Source organism: Eurosta solidaginis, chromosome 5 (assembly GCF_040869045.1).
Source record: "Eurosta solidaginis isolate ZX-2024a chromosome 5, ASM4086904v1, whole genome shotgun sequence".
Lineage (NCBI taxonomy): Eukaryota > Metazoa > Arthropoda > Insecta > Diptera > Tephritidae > Eurosta > Eurosta solidaginis.
This window is the reverse complement of record NC_090323.1, coordinates 103601398-103624538: the sequence shown is the minus strand read 5'-3', so window position 1 is coordinate 103624538 and position 23141 is coordinate 103601398. Positions and strand designations below refer to the sequence as shown.

At 35.2% G+C, this 23141-nt stretch overlaps 1 pseudogene; it reads right to left on the bottom strand.

Moving 5' to 3' along the window:
* Positions 1–1841: 1841 nt before the first annotated feature.
* On the bottom strand, positions 1842–3191 carry LOC137254241 (uncharacterized; annotated as a pseudogene).
* Positions 3192–23141: the final 19950 nt, after the last annotated feature.

Sequence of the window (23141 nt, the reverse complement as noted above, 5' to 3'; positions counted from 1 at the left end):
TGTGGCCGTATGTATGTACGTTGGTTTTGTGATTCTTTTGCTAGGAATCTATGATCTATCTACTTTGACAAAATGACGTACATACTTATATTCAAATATTTTATTATTTCAGAAGCCGTTAGCCGAACCCTTCTACACGAGAATAAATTCAATGGCAAGCAGTCTAAGACAAATCGAATGGAAGCCATTAAAATGCAAAATGAGATATCTCAAGGCGACGTACGTCTGTGCTGTCGATTGGAAGAACACGACGGGGTCTGGTTTGGTGGCCAGTGGCGACGAAAACAGTGTGACAGCATACATACAAAAAATATGCCCAAATTTCGATTTGCTTGCTGATATATTTGGGCAGCGCAAAAATGTAAATCGTCGCTTATTTTCGACAGCCAAATCGACCATTCCTACGCAATTTCCTATGTCACAGACACAGAACCAGAGTAAGACTCCGTCTTTGAGCCTCTCTCCAGAAGCCAAACTAGTACTCTTGAGCCTATTTGTCTTCAAAACAGTGTTCATTTAACGCAGCACAAGCAGAAGAGAACGTGTAATCCAAAACCGGTCAATGCACAACATAGCACTTTTGAGCCTGAATTGCCATAAACGAGCACGTTATCACCGATTCAACAACGAAAACACAAACAGAAAAAAATATCTACTACTAACAGCTTTAAAGACCTTCTTATTTTTCAAGAAAGGAAACTGGAGTTCAAAAACTAGAGCTTGAGAGGAAAAGGGAAAAAAGTAGAACTAAAAGAACTTGAATTAAAAAATCAAATTGAATTAAGAAAGATGGAACTTGAAATGCAAAAAGAGGAGAGATTTCAAATTGAAAAATTAAAATTAGAAAGTGAGGAAAGATTAAAGAAATATGAAATTAATTGTAAGCTTAAGTAGTTTCTTTCTTGTATTTTAAGCAAGCAGACGGACACACTGCTTATCATAGTGAACCCACCAAGACAATGTTTAGCTATGATACTATGAAAACATAGTTGGGAACAATGCATTAGATTTTAATTACTGCTACCGTTAAATCTTTTAGTGGTAATTAAAACAATTTCGACTCCTACTTATTTTTTTAATGGTAAAAAAATTAATACTAGGAGAGAAAGTTTCACTTAAATTGTAATTGTAGTGGAAAATTTTATTTAAATAAAAAAATTTAGTGCTAGTGGAAATTAAAATCTAATTCATTGTGCTCAATTATGTACAAAAGTCCTTTTCTGGCAGCTAGATCCACGACTATTAATTTGGCTGCTTTGTTGAACAAAAAATAAGTGAGTAAAATGATTTTGTTTGTTTTTTAGCGTAATAAAAATGGTTAGAAAATGAATTACTTAATTAGTTAATTAATATTAAAGGCAATAAATCTTCATTCATTCATCAGCACTTTTTAAAGAAACTAAAAATTTCAGTGCAAACATATTTTTGTTTAATAAATTATTTTAAGATTTTCGTTTCTTTAATTAAAATTTTTTTTATTACAAAATAAAAGTGAATTCAAATGTAATTAATTATAAAAATATAAAATGAATAAATATGGATAATTACAAAATGGATTGTTGAGTTTTCCAAACATATAAATAAAGATGAATGTACGATTTTTGGAGAGAGGAGGGAAATAGAAATAAAAATTAGAACAGGAGTAGGCATAAGGATAGGATAAGAAACAGAGGCAGTGGAAAAGCCGGAGGTAGAGAAAGGACGGAGAAAAAAATTGGGAGTGTGAAACGGAAGAAGACCGAGAGAGTAAGTGAAAGGAATAAAGAGGGAAGGGGGAAGTCGAGGGGTTGGTATGGTTATAGGTGTAGGGAGAGGGATAAGGATAGAAATGTGTGGTTCTGTTAATCCGATGCTTGCATAAAAGCTAGAATAGCACGCCGTTTTCCTTCACCCTCGTTGGTAAACCAGTTTGGTGTCTCAGGCCCCTCTTCATCCTGGCCACCAAAATCACGTCCAGTTATGTCGGTTATGTCAATGTTATCGTCTTGTTGCTGTATTACAATGTTGTGTAGAATTCCACATACTAATATCCACCTACAAGCCAATTTAACCGACTCATCATTCCGCAACGTTACTCTGAGCTCTTGTAAACTGTTAAAGTGTTCCTTTAATACACCATAAAAATGCTCAATTCTTATTCGGTATTGGCTGAATTGTCGGTTAAATGCATTTGGCTGATGAGAAGTCGTTTCTGTAGAGGTGGATCTGAAGGGGGTTATAACAGTACTTGTTAATTTATAAGCACTGTCGCCTGCCAGCCATCGCGCACCTGTAAAGAAGCTTGAAGCTTGGGTCACTAAACTACAATGCTGGATATTCTGGCATCGTGGACACTTCCGGGGAAGCCCAGCACCAAATGACAGATTCGTAGCTTATAGTCGCACACAGATTGCGCGTTCAACGAATACACATGCTTCCTAGAAAAGTAAGCTTGCGGATCGTCAAGCGGTTTCTCGGCTAACTTTATTTCAGTGCCGTCGACATAGCCAATACAGTGGGGCAACTCGTGAAAAGTTTCAGCTACTAAACTTTGACACTCAGCACGGTCTGGCCAGTACACAAACTGCTGTCTCAGCTTTAAAATGGCTGGAAATATTATATTCGTCATGTTCTATATAAAGATTTGGTATTAATTATTATTTAAAAAAAATTTAAGTTCTATCTGTATTACTCCGCCATCGCTAACACCAAACAAACTCGCAATTTTGCTTATCGTGGCACCCTCCCCACTTGAGCCCAGGCGATATAAAACAACTAAAAGTTATGTTTGTAACGAGAAATGCTTGCAAGAGCGCGGACCGTTGAATATTTCGTCGTCCTTTATCAAGTCATACAACAATTGGAACGTTGAGCGGCTAACACGGGAAATTGTTCGAAACCTTCTTTCGTCCAAGTCAGGCCATACGTCGTGCAAAAACTGGTGAGATTTAGGGACGGAATGGTGAACAAAGTCACACCCATACCTTATCTCAGTGAATGCAACCATAGCAACAGTGAAATCCTCCCAAATTTCGTCCTCTTTCCTTTTTTTATTCTCTGCAATGGAAATGGTTATTATACCAATCATCTGGCCAAAAGCACAAATATTACCGTCATTTTCATCAGAAATCTCCAACATCAGCAAGTCATTTACAAGTATACATGTATTTGCAAATACTTTTTAGTTTTAATTTTTCGCTTAATCTTGGCATTTTTTATATAATAATAATTATGACAATAAAACAGCTGATCGACAATTAAGTTTATAAGGCATATTACTAGGTGCGTTCATATAACAATGTGTGTAAACGCATATAATTTTACACCATATAAATTTATGTGCTTAAATGAGTTCCCCTAATGTTTTGATTACCCTTGCCATATGAGTGGAGTTCTCGGCCATACAAATTGAAAACAAACAAAAAAAATGTCTCCTCCAACCAGTAGATTCTATCCAATTCTGCCAATTTCATTTCTTTAAGTTCTTCTTTTAACACCTTCCTGGTCTTAACCAGACTTGCTAATACAGTCATATGATGATTTGACATTTTTTAATGAGCGATCGAAAAAAATCTGTTGCCTACCAGCTGTGTATCTGATAAGAATCTGTTACCTATCAGATGTGTATCTGATAAGAATATGTTGTGGTATATGTCTTTTATAGATGTTTTATAGCTGTATAAAATTATCGAACCCCTTTCAATATCGGCCTTTATTTATAGGATCATCTTTACTTATACAACAAACCCGTATTTATTTCTCCAAGACTATACATATTTTTAAAAATATTTTATATGTCATATCTCCAATAACATGATCATTATAGATATGCTTAAGATTCATTTCATCTTGCTTGAACACAATAATCATGTTTGCATTATCACGAATTAAGTGTTTAGGAATTTTTGTATAAGTTTGCAATAAATAGAAAGAATCTTATGACAGCCCATACAAAAATAATCTCGTACTGTACTTTTCCACATATTACATCATCGAATATAAAAATTGAGTCCGGTTTAGCTTCATCGGGTTTGATGACATCAACATTTTCGCTAAATGTATAAAGATTTATTACTTTTATCGGATCAATAAGCCCTTTTAGATAGATATAATGATTTTGAATAAATGTATATATTTCGGAAATTAAGCCCGTTTGGGTTTTCAATTAAACTGAGCATAACGTTAGTTTTTCCACAGTTCGACGGTCCCACAATCAGCGCTCGTATGGAATTTGGTAAAAGGGGACTATGTCTAGTAACATTTTTAACATTTATACAATTGTCGGCATTATTAACCTTAAGTTGGAGACATTGTTTAACAACTTTCATTTTGTTTACTAGATTTATAGCAATATAAACCACCGCTTTTATAATTAAGTCATCATTTAATTATAACTCACCCACACTCACTCTCATTATTATTATTAAGAAGACAAAAAAAAACACCTAATGGGACGAATACGTAAAAAGGTTGGACAGGGTTTTGTAAATGGTTTGATTAATTCTTTATCTATTGAGGTTCATTTACCCATTGTTGTTGTTGTTGTAGCGATAAGGTTGCTCCCCGAAGGCTTTGGGGAGTGCTATCATTTACCCGGATATCAATTTTGTGGTCCTGGAACGAAACTCCGTCAACGGTTACAAAGAGGAGATAAGGTTGTAAATCCTTTAGATGCAGCCTGTATTTGCATATTCCCAATGGAAAGATATAAATAAAAGACACCAGGCTGATAAAGTTTTATCTGAGAAAGCCTGGCAACGTGTAACATCTAAGGACAGTGATTTCAAAGAACGATCAAACGCTTGGTTCGTTACAAATGCGATGAAAGCAAAACTCAAATTGGGAAAGGGTTTAAAAAATAAGAAAAGAAATGCATCTAACGCCCCGATTCTAGTTTGGTAACAACATTCTTCACCACGGTAATGAAATCATGTGGCAACTTTTAACCCTTTTGGTATTCTACCCGCGAAAGTAGCCGGATAATTTTTTACCCAAAAAAGTAGGTGGTTACATCGAAATAACCACACAACAGCTGTTGTTTAGAAAAAGGCAAAATTGAAAAATAAAGAATTGTAAGCGCAAATAAGTAAAGATAACAGTAAAAAAGTGTTGCCTCTTGCTATACATATTTATTAACATTATGTACTTTTACAGAATAAATTACAATATTCCTACCTATATAGAAACTTATCATGCATATATGTCTATACACGTCGTCCCGTTTATTCGTTAACCTCGTATCTACAAGTGAGACATTTTCGATAAAGCGAATACGGTTGCAACACCATGTTTAAATTTGGGACCAAAATTCATCGAAAAAGGACCAAATGTTTGCTTTATTGTATTAGTATAAAATACAAAATTGTAGGATGTTTCCATATAAAATTTTACTAAACATAGTGAAGACTTTCCTTTAATTCAAGCTGAACAAACAAATATAAGTGGATGCGACCAAAAATGGTACTATATTTTGACATAGGATAAGCCTCTGTCTTTCACCAACCAAACGTTGTGAACCTAGTTATGGTCACAAAGCTCTTGGATCTAGCATTATGTTGTTGATTGCAATGAAATAAAATGTATAGTGCAGGTCGTTGGGACGTTCCCCTCTTACCTGCGCCGTATATCCGTTCATTACCCTTCTCTTCTGAGTGATAGGGGGGGGGGGTGGCCCCGTCTTACTCAGAGGAGATGATGACCAAATGTTAGGACTGCCAATTAGGGGGGGGGGGGAATACTATCGCAGCACCGACCACCCGTTGACCCAAAGGGAGTCCCTAGGACATATGTATTTATATTGGCTCGGGCAGTCTGCCAGGGTAGTGGGAGAATCCGCCCCGCCACTGGCATTGGGACGGGTTTCCTTCCTACCCGAGAAGTCTGCTCGTGCATTACCTTTCCAGTGATTAATAAGGGGTGTAAATCCCCTCTTACTCACCGGATATGTAGGAAAACCGGCAGGGCGTCCGATAGGCAGGGGGCGTACCATCGGTGGAACTGATCGCATCCTCCTAACCCAAAGGACACCCCTTGTCAACCGCCAATGGTGGCCGGCACGCACTTCACTTACCTAAGGTGGAGTGTGCCTGTCTATGAACTCATTGGGAATTATGCTCGCATTGTCGCGCCACAAATGAAAATTCCCAAGCATTGTGCGTTCACCATCGCTGGCTTGCCTTGAGCTTGCGCGTTGGTTGTTGGTCCAGTATGTATGTGTGTATATGTATGTCGGTACATACAATACTAGGGGTGGGCAGTAAATGGAAAATATAATGTTAGGGGTGGGCGCTAAATGGGAAATATATATTGTGGCGTAATATTTGCTACGTTACAAACACTATTCCCACATTCGTCAAAACTGCTGACGACACGTCTGGACATAAGATACCCTTACGCAGGGCCAATCAATTGCACCTATAAATGTAATTTGCCCGTTCCGAAATAAGAATATATGTAAGTATGTACATACAAATTTACACCCTAATAAAAAGTCAAAGTAAAATGTTCAATCTACCCCTACGGGTGCCCAACTGACCCTTTTTGTAGACGAGAAAAAAGGAGGATGGGGATGGGGGATGGGGTGGGCGGTATATCGGAACGCCAAGACAAAGTCGTGGGGCTCTGTACAAATCTGAGCCCTTTAAAAAATTTGGAGCCCTCTTTTAAAATCTAACAGTTTGATTAAAAGAAACACATTTTATTTCAACAGATAATTTTAATAAACAAAACAATTTAATTTCAATAAGTTATTTATTAAGAAAAATTTTTTTTCGAGGTTTCTGTTCCGCAAAAGTGTCTATAACATCATCGAAGTTTAGATATCGGGCCATAGAATTTTCAATAGACATAATAGCCAAGTTACATAACCTGTCTCATAGTGTTTCTTAAATAAGTCTTTATCAATTTTAGTTTTGAAAATGATCGTTCAGCACTAGCTGTAGTCACAGGAATTGTCAGAAATAGCATTATTGCAATGCATACTTCAGGAAAGCTGCAAGACATAAAATATTTTTTTATTATTAATAAATCTAAAAGGTCTCTAATACACGACAATTTTTCTATTTCGTCTCTGAAGGTGGATCGAAAACTTAGAATTTCTCTGCCAAATGATTCAGATATGTCTTTTTTATAAATCTAGAGCATTTTTTAAGTCATTTAAAACTTTTAACGTGGAAGGCTGTAAAACATTGAAATTTGAAACAATTTCATTCATTGGAATGAAACGCGATTTCAGTTGGTTTATAATTATGTCCAATACTCGATAAAATATATTCACTCTGAACAAACTTTCCGGATATTGGAGGCGCTCATCTTCGCAGAGCTCGTAAAAATGGCGTTTTACCTTCCTCTGACGAGTATTAGAAAATTCAGGGGTGATGGACCATTTTTCAGCTACACTATTTGCTTCCATCTTCAAATTTTCAAATTCATGTCGATACCTTTCCAATACTTCTAGGCAGATTTTCAAACGTTTTGCGGCATTTGAAAGATCGGTGGCTTTAGACTGAAATGCTTTAGAGGATGTATCGAAAGTAAGTAAGATCTTACAATGGAAAACCAGTAACATAACAAAATTGTAGTTCTCGATCTTCTTTTTGAGTGAAACAGCTTCATTTCTTTCATCTGATTTGCAATTTAACAGGAGTGTTTCCGCTAGCGCTTTTTGCACTTCAACAAACCGAACTTTTAAAGCAAAAACGGCATCATAACGTCTTGTCCATCTAGTAGGGTTTAATGTTTTCAATGTTATTGAATTTGAAGACTCACTTTCTTCATTAGATATCAAACTTGATAAAATATTCCATCTTTTGATACTATGCCCAAAAAAATTATAAATTTGTTGAATTGTTTCAAAAAAAATTTTGCATATCAATAACCTCTCTCACTGCATCATTGAGTACCTACTAGATTTAAATTATGAGCAGCACAGTGAACATATACGGCATTTGGCTCAACATCTTTTATGAGTTTTTGAACTCCGTCCTAAGTCCTTTTCATTGTGTTAGCACCATCATATCCTTGTCCTCGACATTTATTTAGAGGAATGTTTTTGTCATGTATGGATTTAATAATTTGCTTGGACATTGCTAAGGCAGTTTGATCCTTAACTTCATGAAATCCCAAAAATGTTTGTTTAATGACAAGTGCCTTAGGGATCCCATTACAATCTTTTTCGATCATACAATAACGGTTAAGTTCACACATTTGATAAATTTTTGAAATATCTTGCGTTGTATCGAATATGATAGAGTAGAATGGTGCTTCATTTATTTCATTTATAAGTACATTTTCTAATTTTAAAGCCAGGACAGAAATTAGATCATTTTGTATTGTCGGACTTAAGTATTTTATTTGACCCTTTGGTTTATTTAACAATTCTTGCAAAATCGGATCGTATTTTCCTAATAACTCAACAGTACTCAAAAAGTTTCCTTTGGAGCTTGGATCGCTGCTATCTGCGTTTTCTCTGTGGCCACGAAAGGCTAAATTACATGTTGTAAGTGTCAGAGTAACATCAGGGAGCCTAGAAAGTACTTGTCGGCAAAAGGATTTTTCTTTTTTGATCATAGACTCTTGCTCTTCATCGAGTGTTTCATGTATTCGCCACTGTTGATACGTAAGACAGGAATACAGATGAATTTTTGATGTCTCGTGTCTTTGCCATCTACAATATGTTTCCAGTCGTCATAGCCCTCAATCCAAACATTTTGTATATTCTTAGATGCCCGATTTGCGAATAACCAACACAGTTGACAATACGCAATTTGAAGTATTAAAGAATAGGAAAGCCATGTACGTTCAAGCTTGACGCCAGACTTGGAAACAATATAGTAATTTTTTCTATAAAAGATCTATTGTTACTATCTTTTAAGAAAAGGCCATTAGGTTTGCAAGGTCCGTTTTCAATCACGAACCTTTTCACTTTATTAGTACCTTCTTTTAAATTACCCTTATCAGTAACATATGGAGAAGATACAATGTTCTTCATGCTAGAATATAATTCACTATGATTTTTGCCGGTACCTTGTTGTGGTTGTTCTGGCTCTGGACATTCACTGATGTTCGGCGCTGCATCTGATAAAACTGGTGTACTTTCAGTAAGCTCCGATTCTTCTTTTCTGCTCAATCCATTTTTTATTATTTAAGTCATCATTTTTCAAGTACTGACTAATTTTAGGTAGCTTTTTATTTTTTTCTTAAGTCTCCTTTCTCTTTCGTTTTTCGCTCCCACTTAAATATTTTCTGGAACTAGACATTTCAGTATTTAACTTTCACAATAAACTTTAATTTGCCACTATTTTCATATTCAATAAAATAACAAAATCAAACATACAAATCACCAATCGTTAGAATAATCGCACAAAGAATACGCAGTCAGTGAAGCCCTCATAAAAAAATATCAAATCCGGGATTCCCCTAACATAGTGTGGCCAACTCAGAAATCACACACAGAAGATTGTACATTCACGAGTTCAAAATTGCTTCGTTCTGCGCATCTACGTCACACTTGACTGCTTCAGCGCCACCTTCTCTTTTTCTATCATGTGACCAACTCACCCTCGCAGTAGCGAGACGAAAAAAAAAACTAATTGGGGAATTCCCCGATTATTAATGCTCACCCGCGCTACCAACGTTCCGCTCCACAATATGTAGAAACCAATGGATGCATTTTAAAATGAATAAGAACCTGCAATTATGGGTATTTTGATTGACGGGTTTTTGACGGTCATAAGTAAGTAAAATTACTCGTCACGCGTGTTCCCTAAAAATGAATAAGTTCGGTTGAAATGCTTAACGATTTATTGATTGGACTTTAAGCAGAATTTATAAAAATATACATTTCACATAAAATAAATTACTCATGTACAATATAAAAAAAAAATTCTTGAGCTCGCGGCCTGTTGGCCCAGGGCCCTCTTGGGTCGGGGCCCGTGGCATTTTGCCACTAATGCCACCCTATTGTTACGCCACTGATCCCTGCTAGGTCTGAAGTCATTAGACAAGTTAGAGTAAACACCGATAATAAAAATATTTTCATACCCCATAAACAATTATCTCAAGGCATTTTCGTAGCGAACACAATCACAAATAAAGATCAAACTTTTGTTAGAATTATGAACACAACAAATAAAAACACAACTATTCAAAATTACGACATTAATACTGAAAATTTAGACGACTATACACTAATTGAAACAACCACACACAATAGAAATAGCAATGATAAAGAAATATTAAAAAGATTAACAAAAAACTTTCCAAAATTTGTCAATTCTCAGTTAACATCGTTATGGACAGAATTCATAGACATATTTGCACTAGAAACAGAACCAGTTTCTTGTAATAATTTTTACAAACAAAAATTACACATGAAGGAGGATACTCTAAAGAATTGATGATATTCTAGATCTTGAAAGAGCAAAATATTTTTCATGTCTAGATCTTATGTCAGGCTATCATCAAATAGAATTACACCTAGACTCTTGGGATTATCACCCCGTTCACAGCCGAAAACGGCACATATAGATTCAAAAGACTACCCTATGGATTAAAGGTAGCACCTAATCCATTCCAAAGAATGATGACACTAGCATTCGCAGGCCACAAACTCTCAAGCATTTCTCTATATGGATGATTTAGTCGTATTAGGTTGTTCTAAAAAGCATATGATTAACAAAAACTTTCCAAAATTTGTCAATATGTTAAAAAACTTAAGAGACGTATTCTCCACCTGTAGAAAATACAACCTAAAACTACATCCAAATAAATGCGTATTTTTCAGCCAGGAAATAACTTATTTAGGACATAAATGTACAAGCAAGGGAATATTACCCGACCCAAGCAAATTCGAAACAGTTCAAAACTACCCAACACCAAAAACAGCTGATGAAATGCGTTTCACTTTCAATGCATTTTTGAAGGTACAATATACATATACACATATTGAGCACACACGTAATCAAGTCATACAGACCTACATAATTACTTCAACTCAGCAGGAGTTCAACATCATATATGCATGCCGACACACACGACACATTTCTGTTTACATTTGCCAATCCGTCACATTTACCAACACACTTATCGATCAGTCACGCTGATCGACATATTTGTCTGTTAGTCCTATTGACTGTCAAACTATTTATATGTGTCTACTTACATGTATAAATAAATAGGTCACTGTAATAATATGCTGACTATTAGTTATGCATTATGAATCTATGTACTTTTAGTTTGTAAGTATTAGTGTAAATAGGTATTTGTCATGCAAGAAATTTTGTATAAACGGGAAAGTATTTTCCAATAAAATTCAATTCTGTCCAAACACTAAACTGACTACGTTGAAATATTCTTCACAAACAGCAAGAACGCTCAACCGGAGCCAACGAAAATTGCCATATTTTTGTGGTTGATTGGCACAAAGGGTGCGAATATATACAACACATTTTACTCAAGTGATGGCTCAGAAAACTCATTGTTGGGAACAGTCACTGTAAATCGTACAATTCCGGCAGCTGATGGTCAACCAGAACGTGTTTTAGAAGAACATTCAAGAACGCACATTTTCTGAGGTCTTGAAGAAATTCGATGAGCAGTGTTTGCCACAAAAGAATGTGGCAATGGAATCGTATCGATTTAATAATTTGGTTCAAAAAGAGAAGCATTAATGAATTTTTGAAACTACGCACTCAGTTGGAGCGTTGCGAGTACCGATACACATATGGAGCCTCATATGAAAACGGAATGCTGTGTGATCAAATCATAACCGGTGTGTTCGACAAAGAATTACAATTAAAATTGTTGGACGGTCGGGACGAAAGTTGAACGGGTTATTGATATTGCAAAAACGTTTGAATCGGCCAATGTCAGCAAAGGAATCATGGATTCAAAAAAACTATTGGTTGCTACGGTATCATCGTCACACGAGGTGGATGCGATCAACACAACAAAACGTTTTTGCTTAATTGCGCTAAACCACAGGATCCAAAGCATAATATGGTATGTAAGGCAAAATAAGCTATTTGCCAATAAAGGGATACTTTCAAGCCATGTGTCGCAAATCAAAGGGGAAACCAGCAGATTTCTCAGACAACAAAAAACCATCGGAAAATAAGAGCGTCGCTGGACTTAACTGGAGTGATCTCACAGGTAATTTGGTTGACAGTGGTAACGCTTTTGGAAATTGCTTAGTTGTATGAAATCCATTTATAGAATAAATTCGAAGGAAAATGGAAAATGGACCAAGACATATAGCATAAGGGGTGAAATAGTAGAATTCCAAATTGATACTGGAGCTGATGTAAATTGTGTGCCGGCGAAACTAATTAGGAAATTGAATATTAAAACTCTTGGTCGGCAAAATGATTTCTCTGTTTTCGATTATAGTAACAATAAAATTAGTATTCACGGAATTGTTAAATTGGAATGTTTTGATTTGACCCTACGAACTAAACATTCGACGGAATTTATTTTTGTTGATGAAGTTGAACCAATTCTCGGATTTGATACTTGTGTTCGATTTAATCTCATCAAACTTATGGACGCTGGTGACATCGCTTGTATTACAAGGAAAAGATTTGTGAACTGCATACAATGGTCCGAGACAAGATCATCTCGCCTGCCGACTACCCAACGGATTGGATTAATAACCTATAAATCGTAGAAAAACCAAATGGTAGGCTTCGTATTTCCTTGGACCCAAAACCACTGAACGTTTACATCAACCCGAGCATTGGATTTTGGCATATGGAATTGGACGAGGACAGTTCAAACCTTGCGACATATACGACAACATTTGGGCGTTTTAAATTTAATCGCGTTCCATTCGGGTTGAACTATGCACCTGAAATGTTTCAAAAGAAAATGATCGAAATTTTTTGACGATTCTTGGGTTTGTTGAAATACATTGCTCGTTTCCTTGCAAACCTCTCAAAACAAATGGCCAATCTGCGTAATTTAACAAGAAATGATGTTCTATTCAAGTTGTGAAAATTACAACTTTTATCGCAAAATTCTAAACGGCGATGAAAAATACTCACGAATATGCAGTTATGTTGAAAATGGGTGGCTAAAGTCTCATCAGCTTGATGATTTAAGCCAATAATTTCACAAATTCAGATCAGAACTACATGTTGAAAATTAATTGTTGTTTCGCAATCACCGACTGGTGATTCCAACTGTATTAAAAAAGAAGATTGCCAGTTGGTTGCATGTTGCTCATCTCGGCATAGAGAAGACAATTGCTCGGACTCGAATGCTCTATTATTGGCCAAGAATGAATGAGAAAATTAAAGATCTTGTTACATCATTCACCATCTGTGAAAAGTTCAAGCGAAAGAATCAAAAGTAGCCCGTAAAACAGGAAGGGTTGCCGTATTATCCGTAGCGATGGATTTATTTGATATGCGGGACGTGACTTTCTGGCACTCATAGTCTTATATTCGAATTATCTGGCGGCCTTTAAGCTCAATATCAAAACATCGGGGCATATTATTGAAAGTATTCGGGGAATGTTTGACAAGGTCGGCTATTCAATCATTGTGAGAAGTGACAATGTTCCATTCAACTAAGCTGAGTTTTATCGATTCGCGACTGAATTTAACATCCAATTCAAATTTTCAAGTCCTAGATACCCGCAAAGCAATGGCTTAGCGGAGAAGGCTGTTGCAATTGCGAAAAATATCTTCAAGCGGTGCTATGAAGTAGGCGAAGTCGATCAATTTCAGTACCGAATACTTCAATATAATACAAAACCTGTCTCAAGTATGGGTATAACTTCCTCATAGCTCTTCTTTGGACGGCTGTTTAAAACCCAATTACCGGTCTCTGGGTAATTATTGGTTAGAAGCAGTATCGCGGAATCGGGAATCAAGAAAACAGTGGAAAAGAAAAAAGAAGTGCAAAAGTATTATTATGATCGAAGTGCGAAGCCCTTCCGGTATTAAGTGGGGTGATTTGGTAATTTTTAAAAATAATAGTAGGTAGTAGAATAGTCCAATTATGGAAAGATCATTGGACACGGTAGTTCGTATATTATTCGTGACGGCCTCGATAACTACTTTAGACGAAATCGCAGGTTTATTGCAAAGACAAAAAATTCCGATTTTAATGCATCTGAATTATTATTTGAGGAAAATATCAAAAGTGACTGTAATGATCCGAACAAATTTAGCGAAATTCAAATAATACCAAACGGGTATGGACATGGCACTGGGATTGAAGATAATTATGAGGCGAATGAACGTGAACCACCAGCTGGGGTTGACTTGAATGCATCTGCGTCTACGGACGAATATGAAAGGGCTTGTAGTGAGGGTTGAGGAGCAGATTCGGAAAATTAAGTTTAGGACCGTGATCAGGGTTTAGATAATGCGTATAGAACTCATAGTGGTCGCAACTTAAGGGCCCCACAAAGATATGGGTGGAACTGAATTGATTTGTATTGCATGGCCCAGAGGCTACAAGTAGTTCTTTAATTAAAAAAAAAAGAGGTTTTTTTGTTTTTTAATTGAAACACAATGCCGGGCGACGACGGTATACGTCGCGTCGGGCGATGAAATTTTTCAAATTACGTCCAGACGCTGTTTATTCATTCAGAGTCGCCATTATTTAGAAATAAAGATGACAACAATTAACACTGTTTAATTCTTTGCTTTAGCACTTGACTGCTAAAATACGCCCAAAATGTTAAGAGCTGTGTTAATCCAAAAGGCGAACATTAATATTATAATCTTTTAATTTAAAAAATACAGTTTACATGTTTACGGCGCACGTTACGTGCGTATCCATAAGCTTGCATAAGTTAAAATTTTTAACAACGCACGTACCCGGTTAGTTGAAAACATTGATTGAAAAAACGAAAATTTAGCAAATGTTTGTGCTAATTACCTTTTAGCTTTTAATAATATTAATCAATACTTGGCGGTTTATTAATACTGATACCGAAACACGTTTTTCGATATCCCTCGCAAATTTTTTGAACGTGGTTTGGTAGTAAATTTAAGAATTATATGTAAAAAAAAAAAACAAAAAATGTGTTTTTGTATATTATGTTTTCTTTTTTTATACTTAAAAAAATCGAACCGTCGCCCGGCAGCGATGATAGAAATAAATCTATCGTCGCAAAATGACGTCGCGTAAATTTCCCACTTCGCTTTCATTGTGTTCACCTTCATGTAATTACGCGGATTCTATTTTTGACTAGGCGAAGTTCGTCGCGTTTATTTCGCGGCGTCGGGGCATTGTGTTTCAAGCATTTGGTGTTACCAGAGCTGTCAGCCAAATTATACTGTCACTGTGTATTGTCAGATGTTTAGTTAGTTGAGCATCAACCACGAATGTACATGCATGTCATTACAGTATTGGATAACAACTAATATAAATAAAGCAATTAATTTAAAGCATAAAAAGTATTGTTTCATATACTTTTTACACATATCGCTTCAGTAATTTCAAGTTACTTCTAAATCGTTCCTAAATACTGAATTGGCTTTGTTTCTAAATGACATTACGCTTTGGGGAAACAGTTCTTCCCGAAAGTTGATAGGATCTCGGAATAACGGCAATATCTCTGACGATTGTTTCTTCAGAAATTTCGTTCGGCTTTCACGATAGAAAATGCTGCCGGAGAAGAGTAAGGATCCCAGGGCCCCAACAGCACTTGCGACCTGGCCTTCCTCAACACAGGAGAATTCATCCGTCTCTTACCCCCAGTGTGATGATATCTTTCCCGTTGCACTTCAGAATGCTGCAGTTAAACTGCAATGGGTTTACTGGGATGATCACTGAGATAGTCGACTTGATAAAGCGTAAGTAGATCCTTTTCCGACATATGCAGCAGAACTACAGCCTGGTATGGAAGATCCATTTTGGATCTAGGGAAAACTAGCGCTCTAATGCGCCCGCACACTACACATGCACTTCCTTTCAACTTTTTTATAACAATTATTTCTTCTTCTAATAATTCAGATTTGGTTTAGTTTTCAAAAGTATATCGTTTTCTTTATTTAAACCTTCTGTTCTTTTGCACTTTTAGTTCGTTACAACTTTTATTATTATGTTTGTATTTACAAAACTTGCTTTTCAAGTTCTTTTTAATAAACTTTATTATAACTTTATAGTCTATTTTCTTAAACAGTGTACTATTTAGTTTTATAGCTTTGTTCACTACTTTTAATTTCTTTTTGTGTTTTCAAATTGCGCGTGTCAATCAGGCGCCGATTCATTTTTAACTGCCCTTCAACCGAAACGCTGTCAACTTAGCAACCTTGTCGGCCTTTTTGCACATACCGGTACAACCCGATTGGTTGAATCCAGTACTTTCAGAAAGGACTCAAATGCAAAGTTGCATCTTGCACTTTTCCAGAGGGGGTGTTGCCAGCTACAATTAAATATGACACTACATCATCCCCCTTTCGAAAAGAAGAATTTGACTTTTGACTTTACACATTCTTCTTTTGACTTTAATAGTTTGTCGTAATGTTATGAATGAAGGATTTTGCGAGCATTAGGGTGTTCTAACCCGGGGCTTCTTCGTTCACCACAGTGCAACTATTTTTTTTTTAAAGATAATTAAAAGTGGAATCTGCAAAGAAAATGAAATATGGAAAAAAAGTTAGTTTTAAAACATTTAATGATTTATAGTTTGGAGTAAACCAGTTTTTTTTCTATTCTTATTGTAGAATCTACGTAAGTAAATGTATATTTATTTGTTACATTGAAAAAAATTTGTTTTCCTTAGCCTTCATTGGCGGATTCTTAAAATAGATTTATATCTAAAGATTATTTAGTAAAATTTATAGGAAAAAAAGTACAGGCTATCAATTTAACTTCATCATTAACGACCTTCCAAGTGTTTTGAAGCACTGCAAGCCTTTGATGTACGCTAATGATGTGAAACTTATAATGCCTATCCGCTTACCCGTGGATAGGGTATTTCTTCAGGCTGATCTGAATTATCTAGTTCATTGGTGTAATATAAACGCCTTGTCACTAAACTTGCCGAAGTGTAAGTTCATGTGTTTTACAAGGAAGTCCTTCCAATCCCATGATTATGCTATTGGCGATTATTTAATCAAGCAAGTCACTAACTTTATTGATTTAGGCGTTACAATGGACCCAAAACTGGATTTTAAATTTCATATTGAATCTTGTGTGAATAGGGCTAAAGGTAATTTGGCTTTCATTAAACGTTAATCTAAAGAATTCAATGACCCATACGTTACAAAAACTCTCTTTATATCGTTGGTCAGGCCTATTTTGGAATCCGCGTTATCAGGTTCGTCCTGACAAGCTGGAATCGGTCCAGAAACAATTTTTGCTTTTTGCTTCAAAACACTTACCATGGGATCCCTCAAAAAATCTTCCCCCTACTGCAATCGGTTAAAACTATTACAGTTACCTACGTTACGGAGCCGCAGGGAGATGCTTGGCGTCTTATTTATTGTAAAACTAATAAGAGGGTCAATAAGTAGTCCATTTTTGCTTGGTGAAATCAAGTTTAATGTTCCAATTAGGCCATCTAGATATTTTATTTCAATTGTTGTAGCCACATGCAGATAGAATTATGAAATGCACGAACCACTTCGCTGTTTATGCCATGATTTTAATAAACACTGTAAACATTTTGACACCTGTGACTCGTTTTTTAGTATTAAAAAATTTCTTTTAACCACATTAAATTTGTAATTTGAAAGAAAGCAAAGAACGCTAAACCGCGAAAATACTGTTCAACCTTCTATTTCAAATATAAAATACCAGTTATTGAAACTTGGTCATTATTTTTATATGCATATACTCAAATTTATTCTGTTTAAAGTTTGTCTACTATTAATTTGCTCTATTGTTGTCAATTTCATAAATTATCGTGTGCCCCTTCCGGGAAAACAGCTCCATCATGGGTACTCTGCGTGAGGTCTTTTTGAGATACTTACAATAATCCATTTACTACGTTCGAACTTCTGCTTACTTCTAAGTTTTGAAATTGAAGTTGTCAAGCGTTCAATTAAATACTGTTTTAATATTATTTTAAAATATTGCATATGTTATTTATATCGTACATTACATCTTTAAACTAAGTGTCTGTATATTTGGTTTGTATGTTTGTTTAATTTGTAGACTGATACATAAATAAATTAAAAATTAAAAAAATTTTATTTTTATTGTAAACAGCATTATATACTTGTACAAGAAAAACTTTGTAATTTTCAGGATATCGTATATTATTTTGTTTTTCTTTTATCAATTTTGAGGTTTGAAAAATTTATTTAGAAAAATATATATTGTACATTGAAGTCGTTGGAATAATTTATTATAATAAAACTCAATACAACGAAAATATAATTTTATAACATCAGGTGTCTAACGAATCCAAGCTCGTCTCAAATGTCGTCTGGAAAAGAAAATTTTGCGCAAATTTTAAGTGATGCAGGCATTGAATTCCCGCCGACAGCCACGCTTTCGCAACTAAAGCGAATGGCAGCGGATATAATTGGTGCTACAGGTGAGCCAATATCAAAACATACCGATAAGGGTACCGTGCTTGTTGAGAACGTTTCCGAAGATGTGTCTTATGGTAATTACGATGGTGTATCTACTATTGATGTCTCTCCTGTTGGTGTATCTACCGCTGGTACTTCTGCTGTTGGTACTATTGTCGTTGGCGTCTCTGCCGTTGGCTCTTCTGTCATTGGTGCCTCTGCTGTTTATTCTTCTGCAGTTGGTGCTTCTACAGTTGGTGCATCTGCCGTTAATAATTTTGCAACCGATGTTTCTGCCGTTGATGTTTCTACAGTTGGTGCATCTGCCGTTGATAATTTTGCAACCCATGTTTCTGCCGTTGGGGTCTCTTTTCCTGACGCTTCTGTTTTTGTACCAAAGTCCAGTTCTTTACCTATAGCTGGTGGTAATTCAAGCTCAAATTTTACTGTAGCTGCCGGCATGAACACGAAGGCATTTGGAGATTCCAATATTGCCCGTGATCATGTGGATGAAGAGTTAATTTATTAAAAAAAGAAAAAAAAATTGAAATACTGGCACTAAAAAACTGTTTATATGAAATGGAACAAACTGCAACAATGCCCATTGCATATGCTAGTTATAAAAACAATTTTTGTGACATTGAACAAAATTGACAAGGTTTAGTGGTGAGGACATTGCATATTCCGTTAGATTTTTTTTGAAAGACTTCGAAGAAGTTATGAATACAATAAACGCTGATGACCGTTTCCGTTTTTTAAGTTTACGTCGTTCCCTTACTGGTAAAGCAAGAGTATTTCTTGCTACAACACCCGCTATGACGTATGATCAGTTACGTAAGCAACTTCTTGAAGAATTCGATAAACCTATTCGACAGGATGTGTACAAGGTGTTGCGTTAAAGGTGTTGGAAGAAGAAAGATGAATCTCTTCATTGCTATATTCTTAGTATGCAAGCGATTGCCAAACGTTCTGATATTACTGGATCAGAAATCATCGAGTTTATAATAGATGGTTTGGGGAACAATATATCCAACATAAATCTTCTTTTGAGTGCTAAGAAAATTCATGAATTGAAAATACTGGTGGCCAGATATGAAAGAAAGTACTTAATTCGTGAAAACGAAGTAATCACTAAGCTACCAGTGAAAGATTCCACCAAAATCATAAATAAAGGGGATACGAATATTTGATTTAATTGCTCACAAACGGGTCATATTAAGCCGAACTGTCCTTATCCACTTAGACCGAAAGGGTCGTGTTTTCGATGCTGGCAAATGGGTCATGAACATCGTTCCTGTCCAAATCCTAAAAAATTTTTAAAGAAGTTGGAGAAACAACAAGTAGCTGCAATTGAAGATGTCAACAATGATGACTTCCTAGGTGCCTTTAACGAAGTGGGTATTTTATTTCAAAATAATAAAACAAAAATTTAAAAAATTTAAAAATATCTTTCCCTATTTGACACTGGTAATCCGGTTAATTTATTACGTGAATCTGACGTTCCGATTGAGTTGACAAGAGCAGACATACGTCCAATACAATCCAAGATTGTTGGAGTTGGAGGAAAAAAACTATTAATTAAAAATAAATTAAGTTGTTTTGTGAATTTTAGACATGAAATAAAAATGATTACATTTTATGTACTAACTGATGAATTTTTGCTCATGCCAGTCATTTTAGGACGAGACTTTTTGTCTAAGTTTAATATTTGTTTGAAAAAAGTAAAATTAAAGTATACAAAAGAAAACTTAATGCATCTTAGAGGGAAAAATATTGATAAATCATACGGGGAAAAAATTACTTATAAATTCAGCAAACACGAATTTCTAAAATCAAATGATAGTCGGAAGCCTACTTTTAATTTGAATCAGCCTTTTGTGAATGAATGTCACATTGAAAATTTAGACGTTAGCAAAGCAAATGACATATTTTGTATAGATGTTTTTTCTGATCTACCTGAACCAGATATAAATCCTAAACTAGAAAAGAAAAAGTTATTAATGCTACAGGATATAATAAAAAAATCGTATCTTGATCCAAAAGAAATAAAAGTTCAACCACTTGATTATGAAATGAAAATTCATTTGACGACTGAAACGCCATTTTATTGTACACCGCGGCGGTTGTCTTATGTAGAGAAAGCTGAAGTTCAAAAAACTATTGATGAGTTGATGAAAGAAGGAATCATTAGGCCTAGTAACTCGCCATATGCTTCTGCCATAGTTTTAGTGAAAAAGAAAGGAAAAATTCGAATGTGCATAGACTATAGAGGTTTAAATAAAATAACGGTAAGGGATTAATAGACGATTGTATTGAGTATTTAGAAGGGAAAAAGATATTTACAGTACTAGATTTGAAAAGTGGATTTCATCAAGTTAGCATGTCTCCTGAATCCATTCCATACACATCTTTTGTAACGCCAAATGGGCAGTATGAATATTTAAAAATGCCATTTGGATTGAAGAATTCACCAGCCGTATTTCAGAGATTTATAAATACTATTTTTAGAGATTTTATTGATTCAAAACAATTAATTATATATATGGATGACATAATAATAGCTTCGAAAACTTTTGAGCAGAACAAAGAGATATTGGATTCAGTTTTGAAACGAGTTTCTCAGAAAGGACTCAAAGTAAATCTTACCAAATGTAGGTTTGGTTATAGTGAAATTGAATATTTAGGATATCTAGTTAGTTTTAAAGGTAACTCACTAAGTGATTCCCATTTAAAAGCAATTAAGCGTTACCCGATACCTAAAAATCAAAAGGAGTTACATTCTTGTATTGGTCTTTTTTCTTTTTTTCGTCGTTTTGTGCCATCATTTTCTCGTATTGTAAGACCATTACAACATAAAATAAAAAAATAAATAACAACAACTATTAAAAAAAATGCAAACTTTAACTTTGACGACCAGTGCATTAATGCATTTGAGGAGTTGAAAACTAAATTGACTGAAAGTCCTGTGCTCGCTATTTATAATCCTTTAAAAGAAACAGAATTACATTGTGACGCCAGTTCTCTGGGGTTTGGAGCAGTTCTACTACAACGTCAAGAAGATAGTAAATTTCATTCAGTGTCCTACTTTTCAAAAACTGCTTCCAATGCTGAAAATCGATACCATAGTTTTGAGTTGGAAACGCTAGCCATAATTTATGCTTTAAGAAGATTTAGAGTATACCTTGAAGGTTTTCCATTTAAAATTGTAACTGATTGTAATTCTTTAGCAATGACCTTAGGGAAAAAGCAAATAAACGCACGTCTAGCAAGATGGGCATTGGAACTTTAACTATACCATTCAACATAGGAAAGGTACATCCATGGGGCATGTTGATGCGTTAAGTAGATGTCAAGTTGCTAGCGTATACATTAGTCAAGCCGAGTTTCAAATACAATTAGCCCAGGAGCGTGACGAATTAATAAAAGATTTGAAAGAACGTTTGGAAAAAGAGGAAATAACAGACTATAAATTATCAGATGGCTTGATTTATAAAGTTAAAGGGGATGGTAAAGATACGCTGTATGTACCTCGGGAAATGGAAGATAATATAATAAGGTTAATACATGAAAAAATTGGACACCAATCCGTAGAAAAAACCTTGACGAAGATATGTTTATATTATTGGTTTCCAAAAATGAAGCAAAAAGTTGAAAAATTTGTACGAAACTGTCTTAAATGTATTATGTATGCAGAGCCAGTACGAGTAAATGAACGAAATTTATATAACATATCTAAAAGTCCTGTGCCATTTGATACGATTCATGTTGACCACTTTGGTCCTCTGCCTTCAATACAATCCAAGCGGAAACATCTGTTAGTTGTGATTGACGCCTTCACAAAATTTGTTAAACTTTATCCGACTAATTCAACAAGTACTCGAGAAGTTAATGCAGCATTGGATTAATATTTCAGTTACTATAGTAGGCCGAGACGTTTAGTAAGCGATAGAGGATCATGTTTTACATCATTGGAATTTGAAAATTATTTATTTAGAAGAAACATGTTGCATATAAAAGGAGCAACAGCCTCTCCACAGGCGAAAGGGCAGGTAAAACGTGTGAATAGAGTTTTGAAAACGATGCTGCGTAAACTCAGTGATCCTCTTAATCATGCAGATTGGACAAGCAAGCTTCTTGAAGTGGAATATGCTATTAATAATTCAGTTCATAGGAGTACGGGAAACTCTCCCAGTAAAATTTTATTCGGCGTTGAACAGAGAGGGGAGATAGTTGACGAGTTCACAGAATACTTTGATGATAAAATAAATGTAAATATACCGCGCAACCTTGAGCAGATTAGAGCCAATGCTTCCGAGGCAATCAAGAAAAAACAAGACTATAATTTTAATTACTTCTATAAAAATAGTATGAGGGCAAAAGAATACAAAGTTGGAGATTTTGTAGTTATAAGAAACGTAGATACGGTTGTGGGAACAAATAAAAAATTGTTACCAAGATTTAAAGGACCCTATATAGTATATAAGGTATTGGGAAATGATAGATATATAGTGCGTGATATAGAAAACTGCCAACAAATTCAATTACCCTATGATGGAGTTATTGAAGCTAACAAAATGAGGAAATGGCTTGTCAATGATTATAATGAGGCCGTTTTTGCTGAAGACTTAAATGAGTAAAGGAAATATGCTGTTACATAATACCTTAGATTAAAAAAAAAAAAAC